The following is an 11,868-nucleotide window of genomic DNA, read 5'->3' as shown; positions in this document are numbered from 1 at the left end:
GTCCCTAAGTTGAGTCTGACTCTCTGCAACCCCCTGGACTGCAGCACTCCAGGCTCTTCTGTCCTTCACTATCTCATAGAGTTTGCTCAAACTCAAGTCTATTAAGACAGTGATGCCATCAAACCATCTCATCCTCTGCTGCCAACTTCTCCTTTTGCCCTCAATCTTTCCCAGCATCGGGGTCTTTTCCAATGAGTCAGCTCTTTGCATCAGGTAGACAAAGTATTGCAGCTTCAGCATCAGTCCTTTCAATGAATATCAATTTTTCCAATGAATATATATACTATTAACATATGTGCACACAGACATACATACTTACATATGTACATATAATCTGGATATTCATGCAATATCCCAGGAAAGATATAGAAGATGTCAGCATTGGTAGTTGCCTCTAGAGAGGGGCAGTGAGTGATGGGGAGCAGGGGAAGGAGGGATCCTTTCTTTTAACTATGATCCCTTTGGTACGTTTTTAATTTTTTAGATAAGTGTGTACTGCCCACTTAAAAGCAAACAGGGAGGGACTTCCCTGGCACTCCAGGTTAGGATTCCATAGTGACAATGTAGGGGGCATGGATTCCATCCCTGCGTGGGGAGCTAAGATCCCCATGCTGCACAGCCAGAAGATTTTTAAAAAAGAAAAGAACTGTTTTTTAAAAATGCAAATGGAAAATTCTTGAAAAGTAGGTCAGAAACTATTTCCTCTGAAACAACTACAAAAAACTTTTACAAACAAAAAGCAAACACTCTAAGGAGGAAGTTGATTGGGCAAAAGACAAGATGGAACAATTCACAAGAGAAGAATGGTCAGTCGACAACTAATTGTTCAGTCTTACAAAGAAACTGCTACTGCTAAGTCACTTCAGTCGTGTCCGACTCTGTGCGACCCCATCCCTGTGAGTCTCCAGGCAAGAACACTGGAGTGGGTTGCCATTTCCTTCTCCAGTGCATTAAAGTGAAAAGTGAAAGTGAAGTCGCTTAGTCATATCTGACTCTTCGTGACCTCATGGACTGCAGACTACCAGGCTTCTCCATCCATGGGATTTTCCAGGCAAGAGTACTGGAGTGGGGTGCCATTGCCTTCTCCGTTAACCCCAGTTTCTCAACTGAAAGTGCAGGCTGGGCAGTGATGTGCTTAGATGCTCCAGCATGGACCCCCAGTGGGAGGAGGTAAAGAGGAAGGGAGGCAGTCAGGAGAGATGTAGGGATGGAGGGGGTATATCTGATCTGGCACTTAGCTGGGAGCGTCACACCGGAGACTGGGACAGTTTTCTTCCTTGATCAGGAAACGGGATCCCAGGCTACACGTTCGGTTTCCCAGTCTAGGGCTTATCATCTCTCACAGTATTTATCATCACAACCCCATGCAAATTTCTGTGAATTTTCTTCCCCTTCCCTGTTTTAAAGTAAAGATCTTAATGAATCAAAGAACAGAGCCTGAGGAAGAGACTCTGAATGAGCTAACTGCCTCATTCAAAAGTTAACTGTTTCTAGAACAGTTGTAATGGCAATTAGAAACCACCCAAATGTTCAACAATTATAAGCTGTTGTTTGCTCTCCTCTACTTTTAATATCTCACCTCATTTAATTCCCCCACTAGCCCTATAAGTTAGAGTTTATTTGCACTTTGTAGGTGAAGTTGTGAAGGCTCAGAGCATTTAAATAACTTTCTGAACATCTCACATGCCAAAGGTGGGGTGGCCAGGACTTAAAACCAGGCTGCACAGTCCTCTTACATGATGTCCAGATGGAGACCATTTTCTCTCGTCCTCACAAGGTCAAGAATAGTGTGGACAAGATGGCCAACTTTATAGTCAGGAATGGATAGGTCTCACCCCACCTGTCACCCCCTGGACCCCCAGACACATGGATGGAGTGAGGAGAAGGAGCCAGGAAAGGTCACTTGCTGACATGAGCACAGAGAGAGATGATTAACAAATCAACGAGATGAGTTTCCATGGAAACCATCCACCTAACGTGATACCGATGAGTTCCTGGATGGATGAAGGACCTTCTAAAATCTTAATAACCAGCTTGAAGAAAGGCAAGCTGTCAGGCTATAAGTGGAAGAATCTCCTTGTTCAACCCTTTTTTATACACCACTGGACCAGGCAACAGAGTGGACAAGAAACTCTATTGCAGCCAAAAAACTTTTGTTGATTAATAAGGAATTTCAGAAAAGTGAAGTTGGGTAAATCACTAGTACTTGTCCTTAACTATCCAGAAGTGAGACCTATCTGAAAAGCATCACCCCCAGATAATAAATGGCATCTCTCTTCCGTCAGTCCTCATCTCACTGCCCCTTTGTGGTACTTGATCACACCTGCCCTCCTGTCTTCCTTTCTTGCCTCTCTGCATCACTATCTCAGTGTCCTCACCTGGGATATCTTCTCTGAACACCCCAATTGTTTGTCTGTCTTCTACCTTCTCTAGTGCCCAAGCGGCTTGTCCAATCCTTACCCCACTTTTAGTAACTATAACCCCCTCCATCCAAGTTCAAATTACCTCCCCCTCCTCCACTTCCACCTCCTCCTTCAATGCCTTTCTTGGGTCAAGAGACCACCAACCCTCCAAGTACCTTAAGAAACAGACTCAATCATTCCTTTCATTCAGCTCCAGGGTTTAATCAGTAATCAATTTTTAATTGATCTGCTTTCTCAATATCTCATAAATCTAGCCTCTCTTTTCCATCTCCTTTTATACCACCTTGATGTGGGGTCCCCATATCTTGAACTTGAAAAAAAAAAACTTTATTGGCGTTTAGTTGCTTTACAATGTGGTGTTAGTTTCCGCTGTACGGCAAAGTGAATCAGCTCTGTGCATGCATGCTCAGTCACTTCAGTCATGTCAACTCTGTGTGACCTTATGAGCTGTAGCCTGCCAGTCTCCTCTGTACATGGGATTCTCCAGACAAGAATACTGGAGTGGCTTGCCATTTCCTCCTCCAGGGGATCTTCCTCATCTGGAGCTCAAATACACATCTCTTACATCTCCTGCATTGGCAGTCTGGTTCTTTACTACTAGCACTACCTGGGAAACCCTTCCCATGCAGGTCTCCACAGAGCATTGAGTAGAGTTCCCTGTGCTGTACAGGGGGTTCTTATTAGTAATCTATTTTTTTTTAAATCAATAATGTGAATGTGTCAGTCCCAATCTACCAACTCATCCCATCCTCTCTTCCCCTCTTGGTTTGTTCTCTACGTCTGTGTCTCTATTTCTGCTTTGCAAATAAGATCATCTATACCATTTTCCTAGATTTCACACTCTCTCTGATCCCCCTACCCCCAGAGGTTAAGCTTTTCCTGACTTCCTGGAAAACACTCTCTCTCCTCAGCTATGTGCTCATAGCTCTTTTTTTTTTCATCAAAAAGAAGACGAGGGATAAAATTAACAGTAGCCAGCATTTACTGGGTGCTCCTGAGTCATGCACTGGGCTCATAACTACTCTGGTGCATTATTTCAGTGAATCCTCACCATAGTTCTCTGAGCTCACCTGCTTTAAAGGCAAAGAAGCCATCATCAACACGTTTATTCTGTATTGCCTGGTTTTGTGTTTTGTTTAGACATTTTTTTCATGTGGATAATTTTTAAAAAGTCTTTATTGAATTCTGTCTCTCAAACCGTCTTTGCCAGAATAGACAAGCAATGCACTAAGACTTAACTTTTCCTTTATTTCAGTTTCCCTCCCATCTAGCCATTTCTTGGGGCCTAAGTTTAATCTCATGTTCAGATCTACGTATGTCATGTTGACAGGCTGGCTGGCTCAACAAACCGAGTCTTCGTGCATTAAAGCAACAAAGGGACTTCCCTGACGGTCCAGTGGTTAGGATACTGCCCTTCCACTGCAGAGGGCGTGGTTTCCATCCCAGGTCAGGGAACTGAGATCCCACGTTCCACGAGATACAGCCAAAAAATAGGAAAGGAAAGAAAGAAAACAACAAAGAAACTGGCTTATGATTAACAAGGAAATGACTACATGGGAGAAATTTTCCAGACTGCCATCCAACAATTTATATATGGGCAGACGAGGGTACTGTTTAGATGGCCACACCACAATATTGACTCCCTGAGATGAAATATCAGAGCTAGACGCAGGACTTAAAGAGATCAATCTCACTGAGCCTGGCTGCACAGAACTGTTTTGTAGTGTGATTCAGCCCCAAAAGCTCTGTTACTTCTTTAATGCATCTGAGTCTGTGCTTCGTTTTTCATTAAATCTGTCATTTGACAAATGCAGGCTTCAACGTGGCCAGCCGCGGAGGCGGCTGGCTGAGAGAAGGTCTGTCTGGAATGGCCATTTTTGGAATCTGAGGGAAAAGAAAGTATACCCGGGCAATAAGAGATGCCCTGGGCAGCCTGGGCTTGGGCTAGGGATACAGGGTCAGGCTTGGTCATTGTCCCACATCAGCGGATCCTGTTCGAGTGTCCATGACCAGACCAAGAACACAGGGGAGTAAGATCTATTTCAGTCCCTGACTTTAGCTGATGTGGTTGCTTTTCTCCAAAGAAATGAAAGGGGTAAAGATTCAGCAGTTATTAAGCACTGACTGTGTGCCAGCCACTGGGCATTATACTCTGTATTTTGTTCTCTTCAGTTGCTAAGTCGTGTCTGTACATGACCACTGGAAAAAATCATAGCTTTGACTATACAGGTAAATGCTAATCTCTCAATTAACTTAAAAGCTTTTGCACAGAAAAGGAACCCATAAATAAGATGAAAAGATAACCCTCAGAGAGTGGGAGATAATATTTGCAAATGAAACGGTGGACAAAGGATTAACCTCCAAAATATACAAACAGTTCAATATCAGAAAAACAATCCAATCAAAAAATGGACAGAAGACCTAAAAGACTGTCTCTCCAAAGAAGACACAAAAAATTGCCAAGAGGCACGTGCAAAGGTGCTCAACATGTCTGTATGGATGTGAGAGTTGGACCATAAAGAAGGCTGAGCATTGAAGAATTGATGCTTTTGAACTGTGGTACTGGAGAAGACTCTTGAGAGTCCCTTGGACTGCAAAAAAATCAAACCAGTTGATCCTAAAGGAAATCAACCCTGACTATTCTCTCGCAGGACTGATGCTGAAGCTGAAGCCCTAATACTTCGGCCACCTGATACGAAGAGCCGACACATTGGAAAAGACCCTGATGTTGGGAAAGAGTGAGGGCAGGAGGAGAAGGGGGTGACAGGGGATGAGATGATTGGACGCATCACTGACTAAATGGACATGAGTTTGAGCAAGCTCTGGGAGGTAAAAAAGGACAGGGAAACCCGGTGTGCTGCAGCCATGGGGGTCGCAAAGAGTTGGACATGACTGAGTGACTGAACAACAACCCAAAGCACTGACATATACACTACCATGTGTAAAATAGATAGCTAGATGGAAGCTGCTGTATAGCGCAGGGAGCTAAGCTTCATGCTCTCTAATGACCTGGGCCAGGGGGTGGGGGGAAGGGCAGGCAGGGAGGGAGCCTCAAGAGGGACAAGATATATGTATACCTATAGTTCATTTAATCTGCCTTACAGCAGAAACCAACAGAGAATTGTAAAGCAACTATACTTTAATGAAAAATAAAAATAATTTTTTAAAAAAGGAAGAGGAGAAAAAGGATTCCACCAGAGAGGAGTCAGGAGGTGACAAAGACTTCCTGCTTCAACAAACTTGAGTCAGGCTCCTCTGAATCCTCATTCTAACCTTGAGCTCAGTTCCTGGCCTGCTTATTCCAATTTTAGCAAGAATCTTGCCAGTTTAGTTTAAAGAAAATCCCCCATCCTTGATCCTATCTGATCAAATTCCTTACTTTTCACCCTTGAGAGCTTATTGCCCTGGCCTGCCCTCAGCAAATATCCTGTCAAGTTGGTTTAGACAGGATCCTCCTTAATTCTGCTATTTCGTCTTAGTAATTTTCCATCTAGAGCCCTTACCTGCTCTTTGGTTATAAATCTCCACTTGCCCTTATTGTATTCATAGGTGAGCCCAGTCTTCCTCCCCTGCAAAAGCTGTTATAGTGGGGTTTCCTTCATGGTCCAGTGGTTAAGACCCTGCCTTCCAATGCAGGGAGGGTTCAATCCCTGGTCAGGGAACTAAGATCCCACATGCCACAGGACAACAAAACCTGAGTAGCAAATTGAAGACCCAGTGCAGCCTAAATAAAATAAATAAACTCTTTAAAAAATTGCAGTAATCCTACCTTGAGTAAAGTCTTCCTTACCATTTTTAACAAGTACCATAAATTATTTTTCTCTTTGAGGAGGCAGCCAGTTCCCAGAAACAGGATGATATAGAGTGCATCTAAGTAGATGAAGAGTCGACTCATTGGAAAAGACCCTGATGCTGGGAAAGATTGAAGGTAAAAGGAAAAGAGGGCAACAGAGGGTGAGATGGTTAGATAGCAACACTGACTCAATTAACATGAGTCTGAGCAAACTCCAGGGAGATAGTGGAAGACAGAGGAGCCTGGCATGCTGCAGTTCATGGGGTTGCAAAGAGTTGGACTCGACTTAGCGACTGAACAACAACAGTAAAGTAGATGAAACTTTATCTAGCCTCCTAAAGACATCCTTGGCAACTTCCCCACACCTCCACAAGCATACACCTGTAGACGGAAGGAGTGGAAATGTCCCCAATCCCCCAAGTATGACATGGAAACAGCTTAGAATCAGAAATAAAAGATGACTCTGCTCTTGCCTGCATAAGTGCTAAGTCACATCAGTTATGTCTGACTCTCTGTGACCCTATGAACCACAGACCGCCAGGCTCCTCTGTCCATGGGATTCTCCAGGCAAGAAAATGGGAATGGGTTGCCATGTCCTCCTCCAGGGGATCTTCCCAACACAAGGATTGAACCTGTGTCTCTAAAATCTTCTGCATTAGTCGGTGGGTTCTTTACCACTAGCGCTACCTGGGTGTGGACCCACCATCAAAACTCTTCACCCCAGTACCTACCGACATGCAAGACTCTTGACACTACCCTTGACTGAGGTCAAGTTTCCTTGGCTCTCCCATGACATGAGCCAAAACAGAACTAAGTCGCATTATGGACAGACAGGAATGTTTCTTGCATGCAGCAGAAGATGTATTGTCTTTCTATGCCCCTCACCAGCTAGACTGGCATACTTAACAGAGGTGTCCATGTCTTACTCACTTTCATATCTCTTATGGAGTTGCACTTAAATAAGCGCTCAATGGATGTATATGAAATAACAGTTTAGAATTAAAAAAATCATTCTCAATTATCTTAGCATATTGAATTGACATTCTTGATTGCCCTCTGACTTCTCCATCAGATGAGGACGTCCTCAAAGGCAAGCACCATGTTTAACTGAAGCCTGGGTACGTAGAAGATGGACACTCAGAGTTGGTGGCCAATCAAAGCAATGGATGAAGGAGTATATGAATGCTGGTAGGAAACAGAGAAAAGGAAAGCTGTCTCTTTCTGAAACTTACTGATCTCTTAATTCATAAGATAAAGATAACAATATCTATTACACAGACATGTTTTGAAGATGAAGTTAAAGGTGACAGTATTTGTGAAAAGACTTTGCAATACAAAGCATGCAGGAGACCTCTTAAAAATGTGAAAAACAATCAAAATTCACACTCATTGATTACATACAGATATGCCATTTGAAATAATTCCTTTCTCCTCCCAGATCCAAAACAAGAATAGTAGTTCCTGCCTCTGTGTAATGGTATCTTCTTGGAATTCCTTATATGTGCACAGATTTAAATTGCAATTTGAGTTTAAAAAAAAAAAAGGAAATAAAGCAGAAGAAATTCCCCAGAGAATAGCATTATTTAAAAAAAAATGAAGCCTCAAGTCAACCCTTAAAATGTTTACTTAGAAAATTGGAAATGTTGAGCCCTATCACAAATACATTATCATTTTAGATTATCTGGCTTTATGATTAATAAAATGTCAAAACCAGGCTGCTCGAATACATGCTATAGATCATTTTCCAGACACCAGGATGGGTACTGCTTCTGATAGGTGCTCCCAGATCCAGGAGTGTTGTCCAAATGGGTGGGCACATCACCTAGGAAGCTCTGACTCATAGATTCAAGCTCTGAATCAAGGTCTAAATCCTGAGAGAGTCAGTCGTTAGGAGCAGTCCTGGGTGGCTCAGTGGTAAAGAATCTGCCTGCCAATGCAGGAGACACAGGTTTGATCCCTGGGTTGGGAAGATCCCCTGGAGGAGGAAATGGCAACCCACTCCAGTATTCTCGCCTGGGAAATCCCATGGACAGAGGAGCCTGGAGGGCTACAGTCCATGGGGTCACAAGGAGTCAGACACGAATGAGCGACTAAACAGCAGCAGCATTAATGCTCCAGAAAGGCAGAGCAAGGGTCCCCTTAGAGAACTTCTCTATGCTTCCAGCAAGGAGTGAAGCGCATTCTATGGCATCTGAGGTCACATCACTGAGGTCAGGAAGCAGAGCCTCCCAACCAGCATGCTTCCTTTTCTGCACTGTAGCCTCCAGCGGGGATTGATTACTTTGTTCAGAAGGCAGAATCAGCAGATGTTACTGATATGGGACTGGAATTCTGCACTGCGGCTACCGCACAAAGCTTTCTTTCTTTCTTTTTTTTAAGCCAAAGCAGCATTAGTAAAGGCTCAGACATAAAAAGGAATGAAGTTGGGTCATTTGCAGAGATGTGAATGGACCTAGAGTCTGCCACACAGAGTAAAGTAAGTCATAAAGAGATTTAACATCATACATTAACTCATGTAGCTATGGAATCTAGAAAAATGGTACAGATGAACCTATTTGCAGGGCAAGAATAGAGACACAGACATAGAGAACGGACTTGTGGATACAGGGAGGAAGGGAGTGTGGGATAAATTGAGAGAGTAGCATTGACATATATATATACCACTGTGTGTAAAATAGAGAGCTAGGAGGAAGCTGCAATGTAGCACAGGGAGCTCAGCTCCGTGCTCTGTGATGACCTAGAGGGGTGGGATGGACAGTGGGAGGGAGACTCAAGAGAGAGGGGATATATATATATGCGTGTGAACTAAGTTACTCAGTTATGTCTGACTCTGTGACCCCATGGACTTTAGACAACCAGGTTCCTCTGTACATGGAATTCTCCAGGCCAGAATACTGGAGTAGGTTCCCATTTTCTCCTCTAGGATATATATATATATATATATACATATAGCTGATTCATATTGTTATACAGAAGAAACTAACACAATGTTGTAAAGCAACAATTCCCCAATAAATAAATAAACTTTAATTTAAAAAAAATAAGCCTTCCTGTTATAATAGATTCAGTGTTGGGCCATGTGTGAGATCTGCTATTTAAGATGTGCATTTACAGGCCACTGTTGAAAATAGCTGCCTTTAAAATTCCTTGGGCTGCAGACTTGCTACACGCAGCAAGACTCTGCCATCAGAGTTGTCATTTTTACCAGCATCTGTCTGCCCTGCTCTGGTGGAGATGCAGGCATCTCTACTAGGGCATCAGTTCAATTCAGTTCAGTCACTAAGTCGTGTAAGACTCTGCGATCCCATGGACTGCAGCATGACAGGCCTCCCTATCCATCACCAACTCCCAGAGCTTGCTCAAACTCATGTCCTTCGAGTCGGTGATGCCATCCAACCATCTCATCTTCTGTTGTCCCCTTCTCCTCCTGCCTTCAATCTTTCCCAGCATCAGGGTCTTTTCCAATGAGTCAGCTCTTCACATCAGGTGGCCAGAGTATTGGAGCTTCAGCATCAATCCTTCCAATGAATATTCAGGACTGATTTCCTTTGGGATTGACTGGTTTGATCTCCTTGCTGTCCAAGGGACTCTCAAGAGTCTTCTCCAACAGCACAGTTCAAAAGCATCAATTCTTCAGTGCTCAGTTTTCGTTATGGTCCAACTCTCACATCCATACATGACTACTGGAAAAACCATAGCTTTGACTAGACGGACCTTTGTCAGCAAAGTAATGTCTCTGCCTTTTAACATGCTGTCTAGGTTGGTCATAGCTTTTCTTTCAAGGAGCTTTTAATTTCACGGCTGCGGTCACCATCTGCAGTGATTTTGAAGCCAGAGAAAATAAAGTCTGTCACTGTCTCCATTGTTCCCCCATCTATTTGCCATGAAATGATGGGACTGCCTGCCAAGATCTTTGTTTTTTGAATGTTGAGTTTTAAGCCAGTGTTTTCACTCTCCCCTTTCACTTTCATCCAGAGATTCTTTAGTTCCTCTTTGCTTTCTGTCGTAAGGATGGTGTCATCTGCATATCTGAGGTTATTGATATTTCTCCCAGCAATCTTGATTCGAGCTTGTGCTTTCCAGCCCAGCATTTCACATGATGTACTATGCATATAAGTTAAATAAGCAGAGTGACAATATACAGCCTTGACATACTCCTTTCCCAATTTGGAACCAGTCTGTTGTTCCATGTGTGGTTCTAACTGCTGCTTCTTGACCCTGACCCTGTGAGGGCACAACATACAACATTTGCCCCCCTTTTGTCTCCAACAGCAAATGAGAGAGCAAGGACACTGGGCACTGGTGAATGAGAGTGAAACAATCTAAAAAGAAATAGAATTTAAACAAACCTCTTTCCCTGAACACTCTGCCCCTAAGAGAATGCTCCAGTCACACAACCTTGCCTTAGAACCCTCAGTTTTTCTCTCCAGGCCCTACCCATGTGTCATCTTGAGCTCCCCCTAGAGGCTGGAGCACATTAGGATCAGGAATCACAGCTCCACCTGAGAGGACTGGACCTAACTCTCTCCTTTTTTTTTTTTAAAGTATGTGTGAGTGTCCAGTCGCTCAGTCCTATCGGACTCTTTGAAACCCCATGGACTGTAGTCTAGTAGACTCCTTTGTCCATGGGATTTCCCAAGCAAGAACACTGGAATGGGTTGCCACTTCCTCCTCCAGGGGATCTTCCCAACCCAGGGATTGAACCCAAGTCTCCTGTGTTTCCTGCATTGCAGGCAGATTCTTTACCCCGTGAGGCCCTGGGGAAGCCCCTTCAAAAATATGAGAAGCTATATATTTACTGTCCTCTCTCTTTTTTTAACCTTAAACAATATCTATAATTGGCTTCCCTGTTGGCTCAGATGGTAAAGAATCTGCCTGTAATGCGGGAGACCTGGGTTCTATCCCTGGATTGGGAAGATCCCCTGGAGGAGAAATGGCAACCCACTCCAGTATTCTTGCCTGGGAAATCCCACGGACAGAGGAGCCTGTCGGGCTATACTAGGGTCGCAAAGAGTCAGACACAACTGAGCGGCTAACACATACACACCCCTAATAACCCTTGCCGTTCCTACCATCCGCCATCTGGGTTCCTCTTTCAGGTCCTCCAGTCCTCAGACTCACATTAATGCAGTGATCACATGCACTGTTGGCTGGGTTTGTGGACATCCACCATGAACCTTAGGAGTTAAGCCAGTCTGCCTGCACCATCGTCAGAGCTGGTCACTCAGAGCTATGTCTGTGGAAACCTATGGTCCATGAGCAGATGGGAGTTTCCTCTCAAGATATCCCCTGTGAACTCCTTCCACACCACTTGGCAGCCTCTTTTCTCATCCAGACCCTGAGGGTCAATTTTCAGGCAAATGATGCCCATATGGACGATGTTTGAATGGAAGCGTGTGCAGCTGTTGGGGCTGCCAGGACCAGATGTTTAGCTGATCATCTTCTTGGGCTCAAGATGAACTTGTCTGAAGTGGTGTTCACAGGAGACTGCCTGCTGAGAAACTACTGCTCTACCTTAGAAAACAGTTGTCTTTCAGCTAGTCTAAAATAGCCTGAGATTCAAGGAAATTGGTAAGAGAGACAGGCAAAGGTTTTGTAAAGCAGAGGTTCCCCACTGGTAGGTATGTAGTTTGCAGCTATTGTTGTGTTTGG

This window comes from Odocoileus virginianus, chromosome 16, assembly GCF_023699985.2.
Source record: "Odocoileus virginianus isolate 20LAN1187 ecotype Illinois chromosome 16, Ovbor_1.2, whole genome shotgun sequence".
Taxonomy (NCBI): Eukaryota; Metazoa; Chordata; class Mammalia; order Artiodactyla; family Cervidae; genus Odocoileus; species Odocoileus virginianus.
The sequence above is the reverse complement of the archived record's forward strand: the minus strand, read 5'-3'. Positions refer to the sequence as shown.